Below are 23650 nucleotides of genomic sequence, written 5' to 3'. Positions count from 1 at the left end.
GCACTGAAGAGATGACACTGTGATAAAAAGCTGAAAGGTGTGGGAGACACACTAATCACCTTTGGGGTTGTGGAGCGCTGGAGTTGACCGCGCTATTTTCCCTAGGGGTTTCTGACAGTGTGGCACAGCAAAGAGATGTAGGGATGTGTTACAGTTTGCGTAGAAATTCACACAGCTTCAGTTTAGGCCTGAGTTTATGCATTTGTTCTGTGTGTCTTACTGCTTACCTGGCACAGTGGGTCTATAGTAGATCACCAGTAGGAAAACTACGTCTTGCTTTTTTCCCCTGAATCTGACCCCTGAGGTGTTTTCTAAAACTGAGTTTTTAGTGGGGAAAAGAGGAATTAGTTAGTAAGTGCCTAAACAGCCAAGTCAAAGTTTCACATTCTGCAATTCGCATCCCAAACTCAGAAAGCAAAGCCTTCCTGGGGTGGAGTAAGTCTCTGTTTGGCTCCTCAAGGAGCGAGGTGGGGTCCTGCCTCTCTTCCTGTGAGCTGAAGTGGAAGGAAGGATGGAGATACCGAGTTGGGCAGAGAGAGCGGTGATAAATCTGCAGAGTTGGTGCCTCTCCTGCTGGCACAGGGGTGTTGTGAGGGGTCCTTATTCTCTGAGGGGATGCTCCTCCTGTAGTAAAAGCTACATAAGCTGAACAGAAACTAAACCATTAGAGGCTCCCTCTTTTGTTGCTCTTTGTAATGTCTCTTGATGAGGTAAGTCAACAAAGCTTTGGTGGTTACATCGCTGGGGTGGAAAAAATGCCACAACTTTTCTATGTCTTGATGATCTGCTTGCTCCTAAATACGGTTTTCTGCCTAGATGGGCTGTTCCCAGAGCAGTACTATAAAACTGGTCTAGTTTTAATCTCCGTCAGCACCCTGCCAAACAGGCTTCAAGAGATTGTGTATCATGTACGGACAGCTTTCCTCAAAAGTAGTGATTCTTTTAAATGCTAATGATAAATTACACATTTTATGAACTGAGCTTCTGAAATGAATCACAACAGATCAGAGTAAACCTCAAAGGGCTCTTTTAAAGGAGACACTCCAGACGTCCATGCGAGTAGATTATTTTATCCTTTTAGTACCATAAAATGCTTATGTTCAGTTAAGCCACCTAATTAGATACCTGCTTATAGCCTGGTTTTTTCCATAAAAAAGTAATAATATGTCTTGACTTTTATTTTATTGCAGTCTGGCCTATTTCATAGAATTTAGCTAAACTTCAGTAGAAATAAAGAGGGTTTAAATTGGGTAGAAGCAAAACTTAGTTTCATAGTTGTATTAATTGAAGTAGGAATATTTCACTGAACAGGCCTAATTCTGTGCGAGTGAGATCAAAGTACAAAATGAATTATCCTGCTGTAACTTAAGGTTAAAGAGGTATAGCTTTTACGCAAAGACTGATGCAGTGGATATTTGCAATAGACTGTAGGAAGTTTGAAATAGAAATGTGCGGGGCAGACCTTTCCGAGACCTCTCCGCAGTGGCATATAGGTACAAGGGCAGATCCACCCATGCTGCCCTTGGTTTGAATTTTGATAGGTGTGTATTTGTTGCAGCCTAAAAGTCAGTGTAAAGTGCAGAAGCTGCGTCGGACCCTGCCTGAGCCGCGTGGGCAGCGGTGCTCGTGGGGACCGCAGCTACGGAGATGCTGGTATTGGGACGCAGCTGCTTACTCCAGTTTGGGTCACTGAGCTGCGGGCACAGCTTCTCTGAAAACTGCTGGGGAGGGCACTCTGTACCCGACAGGGGATTTCCTCCTGCTGAAGCTATGGATTTTGTTGTGATGTTATTTTACCCCTCCCCCGATAACATGCCTTTTGTGTTGATACTGTTTTAATGGACTGAGTAGGCGTGCGTTATACAGCAGTTTGCCTTCAGTTCGTTATGAGCAAATTTCCTCTGGCTTGGAACAAAACTTTGTTCTGTCAAAATTTGTCCAAATTTTGAAACTTTCTGTTATATTGAACTTGTTCTTAAATATTTGTATTTATTTGTTGTTTAAATAGCACCTTTTGTGTCATTCGTGTTCCTCGTGACTTTAAAAGCACACTGAGAGCGTATCCCAACACTTCACAATTAGTGTGCCATTTGGTAGGATTTGGTCCTATCAGGGCTTCACATGTGTGGAAGCTCTTGGTGAAATCTTAATAGTGAAATCTTAAGTACCGAATCTTGGATTTCCTTCATGTGGGATCCTAACTTATGTGTGTCCTAAATCAGTGTTTCATAGGATTTTTTTCTGTGATAGATTACTTTCTTAATTGTTATAGACGTATAAAACAATTTTTTTTTTTTTTTTTTTTTAATCACCGGTCTGTGCTACTTCTTCATGGCAGGCAGAAATTCTCAGCTTTTTAAAATCCCAATATAATATCCTATTTAAAAGGGGTGGAGTGTCATATTGAGACTTTTGTACAGTTTCTTTCTTTAACAGGCTATCAAACACAAGACTGATGTGAAAACATTAATAGTAGTAGAGTAGTTTGATTTAGAAAATTAAACTTCCAGACTGTACCACGCATAAAAGCAGAAGATTCATAATTGTTTCTCTCACTGGACAGAGAAGTATTGTATAATATGGCATGGATACTAAAAGTATTGAGATTTTTTTTTGGCTATTGTGATTAAACTAAGACATAAGAGTATTTCTCCAAACTGAGACTTTACAAATGCTATACTTTGGAGTTGTTGTATTCTCAGGCCTTTTTGTTCAAGGGTTTAAAAACAATAAAACCAATTTGATTGTAAAGTTCATGTATGTGTCTCTTGTTTTTAGTACATGGTGGCACGCCTGATCAATGTACTGCACAAATACCCGCCCCCAAAGCTTGGTTGTTTTCCACTCTTAGGAAGTGTCCTGCTCCTGCGTTCAAGTTGCCATAGATCAAGTTATCCCTTGGAGTTCACGTTGCTGCTGTCCTGAGTTTTGGCTGTGGCATCTTTTGTTAGCATTTTGATCTTTCATCTTGCTGACTGCTGTTGTGAAGGGCTGTTTGCACTAATCTAGATTCTGATTGCAATAGCGCTTTGTATGGCATGGATACCCTGAAGTTAATCTGTCTTGTGCTTACAGATCAGAGTCAAGAACAATTTATTTTTTTTTTAATGTGTTCTTACACATTTCAGAATAACAAGTATAGTTTAAATTTTATGTGGGTACCAGTTCTGAGTCGGGACTGAGCTATTTCTGGAAGACTTTGCCTGTTAAATACAGAACTAGAATGGTTACAGTTTCCAGAGCCCAAGGTAGAAATTTTTAACTAATTTTGTGATGCTGGCTGAGAGTTGAACACTCTGTACTGAGACCTGGGTTCTGTCTTAGCATGGCCTGTCCCATTTCCCTGGCACCAGCATCAGTAATATCACCAAATAATAGTAATTATGTACACAATCAAGGCAATTTTAAATTAGACCTCCCAAAGGAAACATTAAACACACGGTGTTCAGAACAAGACAGCGAGACTGTTAGCTTGATTTTTGGTTAATTTAGAGTAATGTTATCATTTTAAGTGTTGATTAAAGTTATTGGGCCTAGAACATCATACTCAGAGTGCATTCAGCACTGTTTTGTGTTCACAGGAACAAGAACTGACTTGTTCAGTACGTGGAATTGGTGGGTATTGAGCGAGTTATCTAATGCCAGCTGACAAATATGGGATTTTCAAACTGGCAAAGCTTCTTGCCTTAATAATGAGTATCATGTGCTTTTTAGCCAAAGCCATTTTTGTAATTAAAATCTTTATTGAGCCTTTTGTGAAAAGCAGTAAAAGGAAAATGTTTTGATATGTTACAGAGCATTTCTTAATATATCAGTGCACTAGAACGTGTATAAAACAACTCTATTTTTAAGCCTTGAGATAAAGGTTTTTTCTCCTGTTGCTATTATAGAACAACTAAAACCGAAATACACAAGGAGGAACTGTTCTGTGATCCTAATGCTTTTATAAAATTATTCTTAGGAGGAGAAGATGATGCATGCGTGTGTTTGTGTATGTATGCATGTGTATTTCCTAGCTAACTAGAGTACTAAACGGATTACTTTCAAGTTTTATTTCCTTGTTCTATGTCTGGAATCACTTTTACAAAAGCCAAGTGGAGACTGAAAGCAAGGCTGTGTATGGCACCCCGTTAATATTAATTTGTGAGTGATTACCTTAGTAGTGTAGACTTTTTTAGTTCAATTTAGATGTTTGGTCATGTGATAAATATGCATTAGGGATGGTCTGTTTTGCTGCATGTAGCTCAGGAATAACGTCACATAGATTGCTTCTGCTGGGTGTGTTTGTTCAATGAGTTCCCAGTACTTTTAAATATAGCCCAGCCTTTCCAGCTTGAAAACTGTTCATTTGGTGGCCCTGCAGTTGTATCCGTGCCCATTACACGCGGCCTTGGGCGTTGCAGCAGCAAGGCACTTGACCCCCTGGCTGGGGCTTGGGACGACGTTGCAGTGAGAGGCTCCAGCCCAGCAGCGCTGAACAAGGGCCAAGGCACCGGTGGCTGCCAAAAGCCACGTTGTCACCTCGTAGCTGTTGCCAGCTGTGACTGTTTCGGCAACCTTCCAAAAATGTACGAAAGTAGCACTTTGGGTCTGAGCCGCTGTGGGCTTCCTCTGGCTTCACCACACCTGGCCCCAACCACCTCTTCCTGCATCCTGCATCCTCACTCTGCTCCCTGGTGGGTTGTCATTCCGGGGGTGTTCCCTGACCTTTCCATTGGAGAGACAGAGATCTACACGGATAAACACATTTCTGAATGGAAAATATGACAGTTATGTCTCTATTGCCTTGTGTTCCCTTCCCTGAAGAGTGTCAGATAACATGGTTATGTGCATGATATATTAAGCCCTAAATAATGTGGAGCTGAATTATGTAGCTAACTTGGGTATTTATTCCTTCCTTGATCAAGACAGTGGGAGGATGGTGAAATTAGTTAAATGCAATGTATATACGGAACCGTGTGCCACTGGTACAGTAACTCACAACCTTTTTTTACTCAGTTGTCGTTGCTTGCCCGTTGGGTAAGAAGGTTGAATTGGAATCCCACATTTTGCAATCAACAAACCTGTCAAGGGCTCTCACTGAATAGGTTAAAATAATGTAGCATTTTGTGTAAATGGACTGTGTACATTTGTAATGGTAGGCAATTTGTAGAAAAAAAACCCCAAAAACAAACCAACCAAACAAAAAAACCTCAAATGAAAAAACAACTAAAAATAAGGCATTCGGAATTTTTTTATGACAATAATGGCATTGCATGCTTTTTTCTCACGATTTAAAAATTAGTTTTAAATGCATATGAAGACTTTGTCTTCACTAATGATTCCACTTAACAGAGAAGTAATGTAAGGATACAGTCATGCTCTGGGGTATTTGAAACTTGCCTCGAATTTTCTGAGTAACTCAAGGCATTTCGACAAGAGAAGTCTAGGGCTGTTGCAGATCCTGTGACAAATTCATGTCACATTTTGCATTACCTTTTGTAAAACAGAATTTACTGTTCCCCCTTTTACATGATGTGTATAAATAGGAGATGCCCATCATTTAAGATATTAATTGAATGGTTATCTGTGAGTATAATTTATTTTCCGTTACCTCTCAGCTATTTGTGGTAACAAGGTGTGTGTCATGTTATTGGGTTATAGATTACTAGGATGAGAAAAACCAATAGTAATTATAATCATTCATGTGAAATAAAAGAAAAAGTAGGTAAAATCCAAGGATACTGTCCTGCCATTGAAACTGATGATTTCTTTTGAGGTTCGATTTCACCACAAAACTGTTGAAGTCATCTTACAGGCATATCTATGTGCAAGTTGGCTAATAATTTTTTGTTGTGGTCTTTCACTATAACCAACCTCAACTCAAAGGTTTGGGGTTTGTTGTTTTTTTTTTTTTTCCCCACAGTGATTTTGGGAGTTATTCACATCATCTGCATCTCATATTTACTTTGGCTACTATGTTTGAAGTCAAGAACATAATTTTTAATGGAGATAATCTTGGATTGCACCCTAGAGGAAATTTACTTACTTTATATATCTTACGTAGACTGTGTGAATACCCTCCAAACTGTGTCTATGGTTGTCCAGTCAGCTTCAGTGCGCTCAGCAGGATCACATAGATACAGTAGAGATCAGAATTTGTTTAGTATGGTCTATTAGCATATATTCTTTCATTGAGAATAATAGTCTAGTATATCATTCACTCCTTTCATGAAATCACAAGGATGTGTGTAATGAAAATGAACATTATGGGTTTGTTTTTTTTTTTTTTTTTCCATGCATGGTGAATTGTTTATAAAGTCTTTTGTACACCAAACAAAAAACCCTCTCACTGGGGGAATTGGTCTGGGTGAGTATGTTAATTCTGTAGCTAGAGTAAGACTGTATGCTCATACTAATCAGTCAATTCTTGAAAGGAATTCCAGTAAAGTAAGTAATCTAGGCTGAATATGTGAGCAATACTAGGTATCCGCCATAATAGAAGCAAATTGCTATGGGCTAAATTTCGTAGAGTAAAATGGGACAATAAGCATTTCTAAGCCTTCCCTAGGGAGAGTAAAAGAAGACCTTTGGCCTAAATTTACATTCTGACAAAGAGAAAATACATTTTAATTCCTTGTATCTTAAACTAATGTTGCTTTTCCAACACTTAGTTGGAACCTCTGTTCTTGGAATGAGCAGTTTGTTAAGAAACTGTAAAAATTTCAGATCCACTGGATGTGGCAGCATTCTCTCACCCAAATTTCACAGTACTAATATGAGTCTTTCAGGCTTCTTTTTTACTAGTACTTGAATTATGTGGGTTTAGGTGTAAACACTTGGTTTTATATGCTTTTCTTGTGCCTTAGTGTTTCATACGCCCATTCCTTTATATAGTATTTGTTGTAGAAGATCCTAAGCTAAGAACGTTAAACAAAATATGACCAGTGTGTAAATAAGAATAGTGTGAAAATGGAAGATGGGTGTTAAAACTACATGTACAGAAGCCTAATTTGAAGATGTGTTGTGTGAGATATTTGTGCAGTGGTTTCCCTGCTTTCTGAGGGATAATTACCATGACAATTTGTTGTTAGGCCACTTACAATGCATATATGAAGTCATCATTGAGAAACTTAACAAAAAAACCAAAACAAACACTGTTTAACAAAACACTGTTAAAGCAAGTGAGGTTGTGTTGAAGGAGAGAATCTGCAAGAATGATTCCAGTGTCAACAAGAGCTATTTGGTTTCAGATTTATCTCTGCACACAATGGTTGTAGAATGAAAGCCTCCATGGGTTTTTGGGGTTCTGGCCAACAGTTCATTATGAGAGAACTGAACTGTGGTGCAAGTAGTTTGATAATGGTGTCTTTGTTGTAGATAATAGTAAAACAAGACCATGTTTTGACTGAAATGGATGATAGAAGTTGAAAGCTTCTTGATACTCAGATCTTAATTCAGACGTGGTTCTGAAAAAATGGATTTTGTGGTTCCTGTTTAAAGCTCATTAACTTCTTTTTATGGCTAATTGCATTTTGTTCAAGGTGGTATTTTGGGACAATGAAAACTATTTTTAATTTCGTGTTTGCTTTGTAGTTTTATCCAAAGTATAAATGACATCATCTTTCAGCTTCCTGTGCTTGTTGTAGGTGAGAGCTAGAGGAACATCCATTCTTGCTTCCAAATTTACCAGGTAGACCAGTGGCTCAGAAATATTCTTTAGTGATAAGCTTACTATTTATCTTCTCCTTTTGTCCAGAGGACTTGAATCCATAGTTCTCATTGCATAGACTAGGGGGTGGGAAATATTTACTGTTAATAGTTATTTGCCTTCATTGAAGCATTCTGTAGCACAAGATACTACACTTTCAGAGGTTAGCTAATTGCAACTGGGATAGTCATTCTTGCTCTTTCCTCTAGTGAATATTCAGTATTGCCTTACAAAACTGGCCAAATCTACTTCAACAAGCTCTTACGTGAATCACTTTGGACTTTGATCTCCATTGTTCCAGGGGAATACAACTCTTATGGTAGCACATGAAGCACAATCTGGCCTTTTGTACTGTTGATTCTGGATGTTAGTGCCAAGATCTTAATGGATTAGAAACTTCCAGGGAGGCATTAATGTCTTGTAACAGGGATTTTTTTTGCAAAAGATGACCCCACGTTAGGAGATGTTAGGTAGCAACTTCAGCTTATCTAGAGCTTCTGTGTTGTCCTTTGTTTTACTGTGTAACATCTGTGTAGTATCTATTAAAAAGCTACATGGATTTCTGTGAGGTGGCTTTCCTGAGAAGGAAACAGCTGAGACGGAAAGAATATGTTGCCCTTAGGAGGCCCTAAATTGTCTTTGCCTTTCAGGCTTAGCGATACGCTTGGGTTTGAAGATGAATAGGAATATTTGGCATGTTCTACATGTTATAGAAGGAAATGACCATCTAAATGTCATGAAGCGGTATCAAACATAAAAAACTTGAGGGTAACTAAGGTATACATTGAACTGGCCATGCATAAGAGCTACTTCAGGCTTTATTTACTTGAAGTAGCTAAATGCTTTCATTATTTCCAGGGGTATTATGTGTACCTAATTTATCACCACAAGCTTTCTATTTTGTTTTCTGGACTCTCAGTTAAATCAAACATTTCTTTACCAAGAGAGTGGTCAAATACCGGAACAGGCTTCCTAGAGAGGAGGTTGATGCTCTAAGCCTGTCAGTGTTTAAGATGAATTTGAACAATGCCCTTAAGAACATACTTTAACTAGGTCTGCACTGAATTAGTTAGGCAGTTGGACTAGATGATTGTTGTAGGTTGCTTCCAATTGAAATAGTCTATTCTGTTCTATTCAAACAGGATCTATGAGCTGGTTCTGCATTGAAAGTGTCAATAATACCTTCATACTGATGTATCTGCCATACTCCAGAGGGTCTGGGTACATGCATTCTGTCTCAAGTTTAGTGTCACGTTGCCTCCCTGACAGCACCAGGAGAAGATGCCCCCTTGCAATGGTGTAACTTTCCCTAGAAAGATGACAAACAAAATACTTTGTGTTTCAAATAAAGCTGACAGCAAAGATGTTCAAACAGGATAAAAATAGTCCCCTAAAATATGAGAGAGACTCCGTGAGGCACTTCGGTCAGTCTTACATGGAGTTTGTGGGATGCTCATTTGCAGATCAAGGCTGAACACCTGGCCTATTTAAATAAGCAAGCCAGAGGTAAATGTCATGTACGAGTGATACATACAGTTGTTTGCATGTGTGTGTATGTCTATACGTAACAGCTTTTTGTCCCCTGAGTCTCTGTTAGCTCTGTAATGAAATTTTTGTCTGAAATTCCTGATGTTTAGCACATTAGATGGAGAAGTAGCTTGTAAGTTCTGGTCCTGCTCCTTTTGCAAAGAAGTGCATGTGCTCAGTATTTTCAGCCGGTCCGGAACATGCCCATGTCTGTGCTAGATTCCTCCTCAGTAAAACAGAAATTGCTGGTTATCTCTAGGAACAGTGCGCTGAGGTGAATGTGTAGGGCATAAGACTTGTCACACTCCGCGATGGGTTGACCCTGGCTGGATGCCAGGTGCCCGTCAAAGCCGCTCTATCACTCCCCCACCTCAGCTGGACAGGAAGAGAGAAAATATAATGAAAGGCCTGTGGTCAAGATAATAACAGGGAGATCAATCACCAATTACCATCACAGACAAAACAGACTTGACACAGCGAAAATTAATTTATTACCAATTCAATCAGAGTAGGGTAATGAGAAATAAAAACTAAATCTTAAAACACTTTCCCCCCCACCCATTCCTTCGTTCCGGGCTCAACTCTGTTATCACAGAGGCACTAACACCATCACTGATGGGCTCAACCTTGGCCAGTGACGGGTCCATCTTGGAGCTGGCTGACATTGGCTCCATCGGACATAGGGGACACCTCTAGCAGCTTCTCACAGAAGCCACCTCTGTAGCCCCCACCACTACCAAAACCTTGCCACGCGAATCCAATACGCTATATCATGTGTCCTAATTATGCTTCAGTAGGGCTTTTCCTATGAAGCTCAGACACGCAATCTATTTCTACAGAAGGGCTATGTTTTTTTATTTATTTTCCCCTGTAGTAGTCAATCACAGTGACATGAAGTAGGATTTTGCCCTTATTTACACCCTGTCCAGGCTCATTCACCTCCAGGAATCACAAGAAGCCATTTTAGATGTTAAAAAAGAAATGTCCTTGCAATGTCTTTCTACATCATTTTGCTTTTGCCAGTGAAAACACACACCGCTGTGTCACAGTTGTTATTTGGCCTGAGCATTTGCAGAGATTATAGGGTGCTGTCACAATTTCTAGTAACTTCAACAGTCATTTCTTTTAATAGAACAATAGAACCAAATGACCCTTGATCAACGATTTTTCATAATTGTTTTATTTATTTTGCATATGCCACACTAACCAGCTTCCAGATGCACATCAAACTATTGTAGTCAGTTGTTGAGCCACACATTCAAAAACAGTTTCATATTTTACTTTTATATAAATAGAATATAACACTATATGAAGTTTAATGACTTTTAAAAATAGAACGTCTACAAGCTTAGCTAGCATCTGGTCTAAGCGTTCACTTAGAGCAGTCAATTTATTTAGGAATTTCATATCTGGGGGCTTGATAGAAGTGACCGTATATCCTGAGAAATGCTAGATGATATTCCTGAAGAGGTGTGCAATAATTCTTTTAAATATAATTTGGGGGGCATTTTAGAAAATAAATGACAGTTTGGGAATTTGTCCTCGATTATGTGTTTATATTATTAAAAAAAAAAACACAAAACAACTAACTTTGTTTTCTTGATCAAAAAGTGAGGTTCAATATTGTTTTCAAGCATGGAAAGGACTACAAGACCAGAAAAGGTTATTCCCTCTTCACACTGTGAAAACCGTGTGTTTATTCTTAACTTTCTCTGAGTTACTTGCAAGGATTTTTGAACTAACCAAACCCATTTGTTTATAGACAAATTGAACTGCAGTCGCTGTTGGTGGTGTTGTTTAGCTACTGTCTGTACTTTCTTCCTTTGGCACAACAGGGCTCTGCACAGTAAACATGAAGCTTCCCTGCCTTGAAGATAAAAATTCCTCATGGGTGAGTCTAAAGTGGTTACACAGACAAGAACTAACGGCAATCACAAACCCATGCTTTTTTTAAATAGGCGAAATACATTTTTTGACCTTGTTTTCTATAACCTAATGGTACAGACAAGTATATGATTATAAAAATCACAACATAAATAGAAGTGCCTTCCTAGAACAACATACTAGTCACAATTAGCTCTGAAGTTTGCTGGATCTGTGTCTGATAAAGGACTGATTTTTATTGTTTATTTTCTTCTCCCCAGCCATTTTTTGGGGAAAAAGATACTACCTGTACTACCAACCTTGCCTCACTTAGGTCTTCAGGCCATCACAGCTCTAAAAGGATACATTTAGCACTACTTAGAACAAGCCTCCACTGCCTGTATTTCTTCTCCAGTGGAAGAGGACAAAGATGATGGGTAGTTTTCGTATGCTATGCTATGGGGAGATGCATAGAGACTCTACTCATGAGAGGGATAAGGAAACCCCTTCTGAAAGGAACAACGGTCAAAACGAATAAAGATCTTGTTTTCAACCTATTTTTTCAGCAGATGGTACTTTAAAGGTACAGGTACCTGTGTTCAATGTTCTGAGAAATTCTGTTTCATGCGCTGCAGGAGACTTGAGAATTACGTCTCAAGTCCTGCATCCTTGAGAGAAGTTGTGCTAGTGCCGTGTTGGCAGTTTAGCGCTTTTTCTGTAAGGGAGCAGTTGTGACATGAGTCGATGCCGTATTCCTAGATGTTGCTCAGACTGTGCTAACCAGGTTTAAAAGCAAGCGGTCACTGTTGTTCTCCCTGAATTGTAGCCCATGCTGAAGAGTAGTAATTTTTTATTTATTTTTATTTTCTTGTACGGGTATGGATATCTCATATTGCTGAGTCCTTGTATTCAGAAACTGGTGTTAGAACCTGATAAACTCGAGTGTTTTGTCTGTGGCTTTTTTTTTTTGAAGTGATGCAAGCAATGTGGACTGAAATATAAAATTTAATTCTCTTTTAAAAACTGTTTAAAAGTTTGTCCTTTTCAAATAGCATGCAAGATGAACATTCTTTTCATTTTGTATCTGCAGATACTGGCCTAGGTGAATAATTACTGTTGATTTCTGTTAAGCATCAAGTCAGTATACTAGAAATATTAATAGTTGTTTTTTTCCTTTTAAATTTTATTTTTAGTGAATGTCATCACAAGTAACAATGGGAGGAAGTTAGCTACAAAGGCATACACAAAAAACTTGCAGAATAGTATGAATATTTGATAGAATTCAATGTTTGAGATTAAAAATCCTTAGATTAAAATACTTGTCAATCAGTGGGATTTTTTTTTTTTTTTTTTTTAATGAAGAAGTGGTTCACATGTTTTGTATGCTGTTTCCCTGGAGTTTGAATGAATGAGAGTGTGGAAACCAACTGTTTAAAATGTTTTCATTATAATGAACTCTGCTACTATCTCTTGTATATGTTGCTTGCGATTAAGTGCAGTTGTGCTTGAAAAAAATGTAATAAGTTTCCAGCACAATGAAGCACAAAGAATGTTTAAGTGAAGATTAAATTAACATTCTTCAATGCCGATGGATTTTTTTTTTTTCTTTTAGCAATGTCAATCAATAAAGAAGGCCTTGCAATATGCAAACCTTCAAATGAAAAACTTCACAGCATGTAGAAGGAAGGATGAAAGAATATGGGAAAAACAAAACCAATTTGTGGTATAAGCCATGTATATGTTTTCTCACCACTTATTTAAAAATCTTTTTCTACAAATGATCTATGCAGTAGTTAAGGCTTTGGGTTTTCTCTTTTTTGGCACATGGGAATGAGAAAAGTTGGGGAAAAGGAAGAGGGAATTGGTTTTGTTTTCAAAGTATGCATCCATTCAGTTACAAAACATGAAAAAGTTCTGCAGTGTCTGGAATTTCAAAGTAATGTTTCCACTTTTCCTTATTTAACTTCTTTTTTTTTTTTCTTCAAGAAAACAGGAATTGGATGCATATGAAGAGAATTTCTCTGCCCAGCACTGTTCTAGGCTGGACTTCAGTACTTCATATTTTAAACACAAATGCATTTAATTGGAACTGTGCATGTAAATATTTATAGATCATAAATCTGTCTTTCTTAGCATTGGCTGATTCTTTTTTGTCTTTTCAGTACTACAACTGTTTTCTTCTTCTTCAGTCTTAAATCTTCCTCCAGCTTCTGCCAAATTCCTGGGCTCTCGGAGCTTTTGGCCATTCTTGTGTTGCTCAAATGTCTTCACATAACTTGTGTATTTTTACCATTTCCAGGCATAGCCCTTAGTCTTTCACAGATTATTTCTTTTTCTTCTTAATGTTGGATTTACTTGGGAAGCCTCCATAGGATGTTTAAATTAACTTAGTTGACCTTGACATTTCCCTGCCCGGTGAGATCTGCTCAGTTTTCTTTCTATCTGCATCTCTATTTATACCTCCTATCCCATAATCATTTTGGCCCTAAGTTATTCCCTTTAATGGCAAATTTACTTTGTTATTTCAATTTTAATATTTTAAAATGCATTTTTCATCTGGAGAAAAGTGATTGTGTCCCACTTCTGTAGAAAAGAATAAGCCATATAATGGTCTTGTACATCTCAAATCAGTCTTTCTCAGTAACTGCTGACAGCTTAAGAAATGTAATTTAACCTTTTTTCTTCATCACCATTTTTAGGTTTAATGTTCCTTCCCATCTAAATGTTCAGATTCATTAGTATTCGTTATCAAGTTTAGCAGGCTAGTTTAAGACCATTTTTGACAGTTTACAAGGATTCATTTAGCTTATCTTTACTAATCTTAAGTTCTATTTCTCTTCAAGTCTCCAGACATCATGACCTTTATCGTATGTTCTTCCTTTCTTGAGTTAGCAGAGTTATCAGCACATTAAAAAAAGTTCCTGCAGGCCCATCTTGAAAACTCCGCAGCAATAACGCTGTGTTCCCAGAGCCACTGTGGGAAGCTGTAGGGAACCATGCATCTCCCTGCCTTAATCCTTTATTAAGATCAAATGGGGCAAGGACTTCACTCAGTATTAGTTCTCTTACTTTTTGAACCAGAAACACTCCATTGTATCACCATAATAATTTTATAAGGGGGTTCCTGACTGATTGCAGCCCAGAGGCCATCTCATGCTTTTATATGCTTTCTTTAAATCTGCTGTGTCCTCTGATCTTGTTCCTTTTATCTCTCTTTTACAATCAGTGATGTGATTTGAGATATTTGAAACATTGTGGACCTATCTTCACTTATTTCCTCACTTATTTAAAAAATAATTAGATGGGAAAGTTATGAATGTTGTTAATAGCCTAGGATTTTTAAAAGAATCCTGTGCTGCAATGGAAATTCTTCTTCCCCTTAGCTTTTTGCTTCACAAAAAATATTTAGGTAAGCCAGAGGTTGCTAACATAGTTATGGTTAAACATCATAAAAAAATTTCAAGGCGGTAACTCTTTGGTTTTCAACGATGTCATGGGACTTAATGTTGAGTTTGGAAAACGGCAAGAAATGTAACCGTTAAGGTTCCAGCAAAACATACCGGCTTGCAGACAATAAACAATAAAACGTAAGCAAGTGAAAAAAGGGACTGATGTAGGCTTTCTTCCCTTTCTTCTTGGCAAAATGCTATAGGCTTATACTTACCAAGTTAGCCCCAGCAGAGTGACTCTTCTTGTTCGCCTTTGCTATAGTAGAGTGGGTTGCCAGGCAGGCGACTCTAGGCAGGAACTCTTTGATGGTGGGCACTGACGGTCCTTCCTTAAGTCTTGCTTTGTCTGATGGAATGGTGTATCGGGATCACCACTAGACAAGATACTTCTGTAAAAAAATGTTTATTTTAAAATCTAGATTTGCAATAATAGGCCCAAGTTGTTTCAACATTACGCTGGACAATAATGAATCTCCTTATCACCTCCAGTGTCTTCTCTAGCTTTTGAGTTTGGTCAGCGTGCCCAAAATCTTCTGAGAGTTGTGTTTTTTCTGTTCCTATATTTAAAGGAAATCTCTGGAGCAGGCTGTTTGAGAACCTTAATTTTCTGCAACCAGGGATAACATGGCTTGATTGTAGCTTTCTTTTTGGATGAACCTTATTCCCAAAGATTATAGCACTGAAAGTTATATGGTAATGCTCTTCCTCGTCTTCCCCAAGTTTCTTAAAAATATTTGTTATGCCTTTCTTGATTAGGTTACGCTTTTGGCTCTAGGCTTTAAGGTCCTGTCCCCTACCTGCAGTCTTCTTAAGGCAGAATGCCTTTGCAAAACATGTATGTAAGTATTGCAAATTCTTTCAAAATTAATAATGTTTGTTTCTATCTTTCATAAGGAGAGTTCTAGTTTCATTTTCTACAGTGTCGATGTGTATGGCTGAGTTAGGCAGCGTAAGCTCCACTTACAGCTGGAGGAGACGAAGAGGCACTTTAGGGTGTGTTTCATTTACCCTAGATGTCTTCTTAGAGAGTGACTGACTTCATCCTTAAGCTGCATTGCCTAGGAGGCTAGTTTAGGTCTACCTTATGTCTATTTTTAGATAGATTCTGTGTATGACAAAAGGCTAATCTGAAGACAGTAGTGTTCAGAGAGCACAGCCTTCACTTGACAGTTTTAAAATTTAGGGCAGCCCATTGCATGAGTGCTTGGTTTAGATTAGGTTGAGCATTATCCCAGGAAATAGGGAGATATATAAGAAAAAAATACAAAGTACTTTCTAAGATGCTGGAATATAAATTTCCTGAGAAGAATGTATGGGTGAGAGAGATTAATGTCAGGGGGAATCTTTTCACAGAAGCTTGACATTTAAACCTGATCTGCCATAGAACCAGTCATGAATATGGAATCCAAATGTCATTTCTGTGCTTGTGTAGGTTTCTTTCTTTATATTGTGGATATCCACAACTGTAAACTATGTAATCATGTTCACTGCAGCAGTAAAGTTTGTTTTTTGTTATTTTTTTTTCATTGTAAGGAATGCTGAACAAAGTAAGGAAATCACTGGAGTGAATACTGAATTGTAACCATCAAAATCAGAAATCAAATTAACTAACCCTTGTGGGAAGCACTTTCTGAATTAATGCTGAACCTTCTCACTGACCTTAGCTGGACTTCCATGGTAAAGGCATAATATATACTGATCAGTCTGGTTCATAAATTTGTACAAGGCTGTGTGTCTGATATCATTCTTTTTTTTTTTTTTTCTTTTTGATGAGAATATGTTCCAATATTTCCTTTAATATCAGTATCATTGTGGAAAGCAGTGATTACTACTCATTTCTCCTGGGTGATTTACAGAATGTACTTCGGTAAGAATGGCATACATTGAAATCTTCCTTTAGGCATCTCAGTGAGCCGTTTCTTTAATTCTTCATTTCCCTGGAATTGCAATGCAACTTCCTAAAGTCCAGGCGTCCCCAGCCACCACTGACACCAACGGTAATGCAAAAGGTAAAGCTGAGCCCAACAAGTTGACCAAATTATAATGCTATCCACAGTGTCTTGCTTGCTCGCTAATAATTCCCTAATCTGAATATCCTATGAATAGTTTGTTTTAGGTAATAAGAAATATTAATCTGTAAATGAATCTCTGAGATGCAAATAGAACATGCTGAAAAAATATCAATTATTATTTATTAAAATGCAAATGTGGATAGGCACTTTAGAGACAGTTTAGGTAGTCAAAATAAATGAAATAAAAGAACATCAGTAATTAGACACTTACAAGATGCGTGTAGTATATTACCAGGATTGCTGGACACAGGCATCATAAAGTGCTGTGTTTTAACTTCAGCTTTATGCTGCAGCCTCACAACAATTTTTGTCTCCAACGACTATTTAAAATATTCAGGTACCACAGCTCATACTTAAGTTTTATTAGATGTGTTCTAAAGATAACTTTTTATGGCAGTAAATTTTAGCTGTATGACTTGCACTCGCTTTAATGAATTCTGTAGTTAAATCCCTCTACGTTATTTAAAAAGTCTACTTTCAGTTTACGGAGCCCACTGGATTAGAATATTGTGATTTAGCACTTAATGAGCAGATGTTTTACAGGTTTACATAGGTTTTATACTTTCAGTTCAGTGCACAGGAAAACCATTAAGCCCTCTACACACAGATGTCAGTCAAATAACTAAGAAAAGTGACAATGAAAATTTTGTGAGTTTTTCTTCTGAAGGATATGGAGGGCTCGTTGAAGTAAGTGCTCAGAAGGGTAATGCTTAACTTAAGGGTGATTTGTAGTGACTGTTTTGGTTTTAAAGTGCTATCACAAAATGTGATTTGAACAACAAAGTGTGTTGGAATTTTTGTGACATTGACACAAATGTAATATGTTGTTATTAAATTCTGAATGTCCTTTGAGATTATAAATTTGCAGCAATCTGCTAATGACTCCATGATAACAGAGGTTGTACTTGGTCTGATAACTATATTGTTAGGAGACTGCTTCATTAAGCCATATCTGTGTGTATACATACACATACCTAATTAATGCTAAGTATAGCCACATGTCAACATTTAACCCTTTGTTATCTCTTTAGTTAGATCTTAAAAAGATCGAGCAACATAAAAATTACTGTAGGTAATGTTGATTAGTGATCAGTTGAACCCCTGGAATCTAGAAGGAAATGGGATCCAAATATAAGTTGAGTAACTATACCCTGTCTTTTAATAACCATATCTTACAGAAAATTTGTTTTAGATATTATTGAGAGCATGACTTTTTATATTTGAAAACTAATTTGTTTGTTTTTTAGTGAGTTGAAGTGACAGATTTTCACGGTCTATAGAAGAACTTTTCCTTATATTTTTTTCTTGTGGAATAATATTGTGAAATTTAATCACGTAAGATCCTTTTATAACTACTGTGTAGTAAAATCTAGTAAGAATGAATTGCTTTTTATTCATTTCTGTTTGCCATATGATAGCACCAAAATGGGAGATTATTTTAATGTCATTAGAATTAATTAACATATATTTGGCAAATATAAATTATGGTTCAAGTCCTTGGTGAATTCCAAATTACATTCAAATTGCAATGCAATGAGTTTTATGGAGGACAATCTCCAAGACGTTTTCCGTTTGTGTCATTCCCTGAAGTATAATGTGAAAGAATCATTAGGTAAAGTCCCACGGGAATTGTTTTGCTCTTTCCTGAAGCCAGGCATTCAGTGGCATCAAAACCAGATACAAAGCAAACTAAGATAGTGATCTGGAATGGTAATGATGTGAGGGAATTAAAAGGTATGAGAATTAAATATTTCATATCTTCATTCTGGTTAAGTATAGCAAAGGCAGAGTTGCAATAAAAAGCTCTGTGTAAATGCTGAAACAGAAGTTGGATGATTGCCCTTTTCCTTTATGTATGTTGACCCTTAAAGTAATTGGGATGGTGATGTTTGTAAATTTTCACACTGGTGTCACTCACTGTTTGCCCCTCTGCCAGCTAGAAATGCCTCCAAATAATAAAAAAGATGGTAGATCTCATTTTCATATGGGGAACTATTTTATTCATTTTCTTTAAACAAGTCAGTAAAGGGCACAGTGTGTTGTAACATAGAAATGGAAATTCTCTGCAAAGTGGCAGGTGTAAAATAATATCACTATAAAGGCTAGAAATAAAAATCCCCATCCCCTCCCCATGTGAAGAACACAGATCACAGACAAAACCTCCTTTCTTCCCTTGAGTTTACTTCCAGTAGTTGCATCAGGACCTTGCAATACTTGTAGCATAGCATTCCCCTTATACTACCTTTTTACTTATTCGCCTAATGTCTTCACCCATCTGCCTTGTTGTCTGTCATGATTTCTCTCTGTTAAGATGAACTGATATCTCTACAAAGAAGAATATTTGATAATGGATTTTTAAAAATATATTTTTTTTTTCACTTCAATGTCATTTAGAGATGCTTAGATATGGCAGCAGTTATGGCCATATAGAAAAGCCTGCTCGGGCCCAAGGAGTCGCAGACTCTGTAAATAAATCTAAAGAAAAGCTTCCAGTGCCAAAGTGTTTATAGCTATGGTGGGAATTCTGTGATTTAAATTTATTCATTTAATGTAAGTCTCTTTGTAAAATTGATACCTCTGAGCTTATTATCCTGTCCTGAGATATCTGTGGCTTACAAAATGTACAGTTGTAAAAATACTCCTTCATCCCGTGTTACAATAAAAAGTATTTGCAGATGGGACTATTAAAGACATGTAAATGTCAGGAAAGATGCGATAAGGAGAAAAACAAATCCAAAATGAATTTAGACTACTAATATCTGAGACACATAATTTCAAGACAGGATTACGTGTGCAAAATTAGGAGTTTAAGATCTGACTTTATACCTTAGTTTGTGTTTAATCGCATAAAGAATTCTTCCAATGAGCTTTTAAGGTCTATTGTAAATGGCTTTTTTATGTTGTATCGATTAATTTTATTTTTTTTTTCCATTATGTGATGCCTGTTACTGATCAGGTTTCCAAAGGTTTGAAAACTTCTCATATAGTACTCCCAAGTGTAATGAAAAAATTTCTAACTTTGTTACACCCAAAAGAGTAAACGGGAAAAGTGAGCTATCAAAAATGCTCTGTGTGTGTGGGTGCGTGCATGCTCTGGTGATATTTTACATTAGAAAATTATAATTTCTGTCAAGAGGGGCTAGTTATCTGAAAATAAATAGCATGAACTGTATGTATTCATACAGGTATACTCCACAGAAGGTGAAAACACTAGATATTATAATCAAGGACTATTTAATGGATCTACATAAAAATTACACAATGCAAAAATTTGCTGTTCATAGTACTACTGGTAGAACAGTGGTGATTGAATGAGGTATTCTGAAAATAAATCTTTTCAAAACTGAAATGTGTATGGGGGGAAAAGTCTATATGGAAAAGAACTACCTAGCAGTGACCATTTGCTTTGGAAACGAGCAGATATGAATCAAAAAAATGTTGAAAGACTATATTTGTATTGAAAATTAGATTTATCAAATGACTATAAAAAAGAAAGAGCAAACCCAAACCAGTGAAAATAGTGGTAGTTTTACAGTCTATCAACTGCCAGCAAAATAGCATGTTGAGTTATTTTTATAGCTTACAGGGAATTTCATATAAAACAATCACAAAGTTAGTGAGCAAAACTGAAACCTAAAAGATGCTTCTACTTATGCTAAACTGTGCCTTTGCCAAGGAATGAGAAAAATGTATCCTCTGTTGAACAGGAGGTCATCACATCAAGGCCACGTACAAAAACTTTGAGGAAGTTTCCTGGGTTTATCTCCTTTAGTAACTGACGTTACTGTAATGGTCAGAAAATCATCTCTTGTTTAGGCTCCTCTTTAAAACATTAATTTTAACTCACAGTCTTCTATGTATTAGAATAGTAAACTGAGCTGCCTCTGGCATTCTAATTTTAATAGTCAGGTTTCTGTTTGCAAGTCTGTTGTGTTTTAGTCCCAGCTGGCAAAAAAGAACCATGCGGCTGGGATAGGGAGAATTGGAAGAAAAAGGCAAAACCCAACGGTTGGGGTAAAGACAGTTTAACAGAACAGCAAAGGCAGAGAAAAACAGCCACAATAATACTGATAAAAGAATACACAAAACTGATTAATGCACAACCACTCACCAACCAGAACCCAAAATGCCCAGCCTGCAGCAATTCCTGCCCCTCCACAGCAGGTCCCCCAGCTGAGCGTGACCTCACATAGTATGGAATACTCCTTTGGCTAGTTTGGGTCAGCCATCCCAGCTGTGTCCTGTCCCAGCTTCTTGTGAAAATTAACCTTATTCCCCCTGGAACAAGGACAAAGTCAAATAACAGGGTTCATATTCTTGGTTATAAGTTTTGGGTGCTGGATTGATACCATGATGTTTGCTCATGCTGTGGTCGGTGGCAGGAAATGACAGCCCTCCACTGCGTATGTGTTTCTTCCGAGTGCTATTTGTGGCATAACTATCTATTAGTGGGAGGCTCAGAATGAAGTTTTTCTTTTAAAAAACTTAAAAGAAACTCATTTACGAGGGGGGAGGAGGAATGGAGCATCTACATAAACTGTCTGTTGCATTAAAGCATTGGAGTTACATTTAAGTCGTAAGGATTGGAACTGAGAATCACAGGAACATGTGTCTTTCTGCTTTTGCAAAGGATTCTTGTTGTTTTTAAATACTGCTGTCATATGAGGCTTGATAGACGTAATTGGCCCTAGGGCTGAAGTCTAAGTATTTCAGCTTTGAACTTAGGAAGGGACAAGAATCTGAACTTCGTCTTGTTGATTTTTATTTTGCATCTATCAAATAGGAAAAGCCATAAAGAGTTACAGTTACTGAATGTGAACTGTATCTCATTTGTTGAATGTAAATTCATTTATTTTGAAATGTCAAGAATAGGCAATCCGCCCTCTAGCAGAAACTATTTTGTATGGTGAGGGCTTGTCAGCATTTTGTTATAACTCCATTCTTCAGGCTATAAAAATTTGCTTCAAGCTGAAAGCTGAATGTGAAATATCGGTCTTGTGATAAACTGGTGTTATCAAATTTGTCTGAAATTGGCTTCATTTTACACAGTTCAGAGGTTCAATCAAACAGAAATTTGCTGCTTTTGACCATTCTCCTATGTACATTACTCAAATTAACTTGTTTGTGTATAATCGGCTGTTTAGTGTTGCTCGTATGAAACTCTTGGGGTGTTTACTTTAAATGGCTGTGATTTATGTGGACAAAACCACCCACATTTACAACATAACATAAGCTCTTGCCTTATCTGAATATCTGCATATTAGAGTTCCTAACTGCACCCATAGAGCTTGGTCTAAAATTCTCTGTATTAGAGTAAATATGAGTTGTAGTTTAACCCCGTTGGGCAGCTCAGCCCCACACAGCTGCTTGCTTACGCTCCCTCAGTGGGATGGGGGAGAGAATCGGAAGGGCAAAAGTGTGAAAGACAGTTTTAATAGGCAAAGCAAAAGCTGCATGTGCAAACAAAGGAAAATAAGGAGTTCAGTGCTCCCTATCGGCAGGCAGGTGTTCAGCCATCTCCAGGAAAGCAGTCCTCCATCACACGTTAACGGTTACTTGGGAAGACAGGCACCATAATTCAGAATGTCTCCCCTTCCTCCTTCTTACCGCAACATTTATTGCTGAGTGCAATGACGTATGGTCTGGGATATCCCTTTGGTCAGTTGGGGTCAGCTGTCCCAGCTGTGTCCCCTCCCAGTTTCTTGTGCACCCCCAGCCTACTCATTGTCGGAGCAGTGTGAGAGGCAGAAAAGGCCTTGATGCTGTGTGAGCACTGTTCAGCAATAACTAAAACATCCCTGTCTTACCAACACTGTTTCCATCTCAGATCCAAAACATAGCACCATAGGAGCTACTGTGAAGAAAATTCTGTCCTAGCCAAACCCAGTACAATGTTTTAGTTGAAAGAAGTCTAAAAGCCCAGGAAGATCAATTTCCACTTCATTCCGTTACTGAGAGACATTTACTGCTGAATGGAGGTACCTAATTTATATTCCCAATAACTTAAAATAAACCAAAAAAGGGTATTTCATTCTGTTTTACAATGGGTCTTCTTGCTCCAAGTCCTCAACTTGGGCAGTGGTAGCATACTAATACACAGACCAGACAGCTCCTTATTTTAAACTTTCCTCTTGAAGAAAAAAATAAAACAATTTTGGAATGTGGGTTTTAAAATAAAATAGTCTTATCCACTGTCATGAGGGTGTAAAGGACGTTTGCCTCATTACTGCAGTTCTTTTACAGTAGTCAGTATAAATCCCTAATGTTACAGCTTAAAAATGGAGAGAAACACTTTGTATAATAAATTCCAGATTACGTTAAAACTTTGGGACCAAGTTTTGACTACATATAAGTTTTCTGACCCTGATTTACCTCTTTCTTGTTTTTTTAACAGTACAAGCTAAAACAGATAGGAAGATCTCAAATGAGATTAGGGATAAGCCTAGAATCTTCTCAGTGTAGGCAAACATGGATGCAACTAAGGAAAAAGTGGTTTTGATTGCGGTCCACCTTCTTACATGCAACTTGTTCTGCTCTTCTGTGTCCTTCGTAAGACAGAAGAAGGAGGTTATATGAGCAATAAGGATGTGGATTTTCCTGAACTCCAAAAAAGGAATTGTGACATGGAGTAAATGGAGCAGAAGAGAATGGCTAACATGATTTTTTCTGTTTAGCTGTATATTTCTCCTAGCTAAGGAAACTTGGAGGTGTGATTGTATAAATGCAGAATCTTTCTGCCTTTCCTATTCATTACGTGGTGCCGATGTACTGTACTTCATATATTGGATTACGTTTATATCAATTGGTTGCCTGGGCCAATTTATTTGTCAAAAAGTTGGACTTTTTTGATTTTAATAAGCCTCTGTAAAGATTTAATCTTAATTATTTGGGGTAGTAAGAATGGACAGGTAACAGATTGTGTTTAATATTTTTTTTAATAGCTTCAGACTGAAAATAAAAATCTCTTTTAATATATGAGGAAAAGTACGGGCAAGACTAAGCCATGAATCAGAGGAATGTCCTCTTAAATTAGAACTTTGAGATGGATG

At 37.5% G+C, this 23650-nt stretch overlaps 1 protein-coding gene across 1 annotated transcript in view; it reads left to right on the top strand.

Annotated features, from left to right (window-relative positions):
• The window catches only part of THSD7A (thrombospondin type 1 domain containing 7A), a 327266-nt gene that overhangs the window by 48733 nt on the left and 254883 nt on the right, over positions 1-23650 (top strand). The window lies entirely within an intron of this gene.

This window comes from Larus michahellis, chromosome 2 (genome assembly GCF_964199755.1).
Source record: "Larus michahellis chromosome 2, bLarMic1.1, whole genome shotgun sequence".
Classification (NCBI taxonomy): domain Eukaryota; kingdom Metazoa; phylum Chordata; class Aves; order Charadriiformes; family Laridae; genus Larus; species Larus michahellis.
Note: the sequence above shows the minus strand (reverse complement) of the source record. Positions and strands in the feature narration are given on the sequence as shown.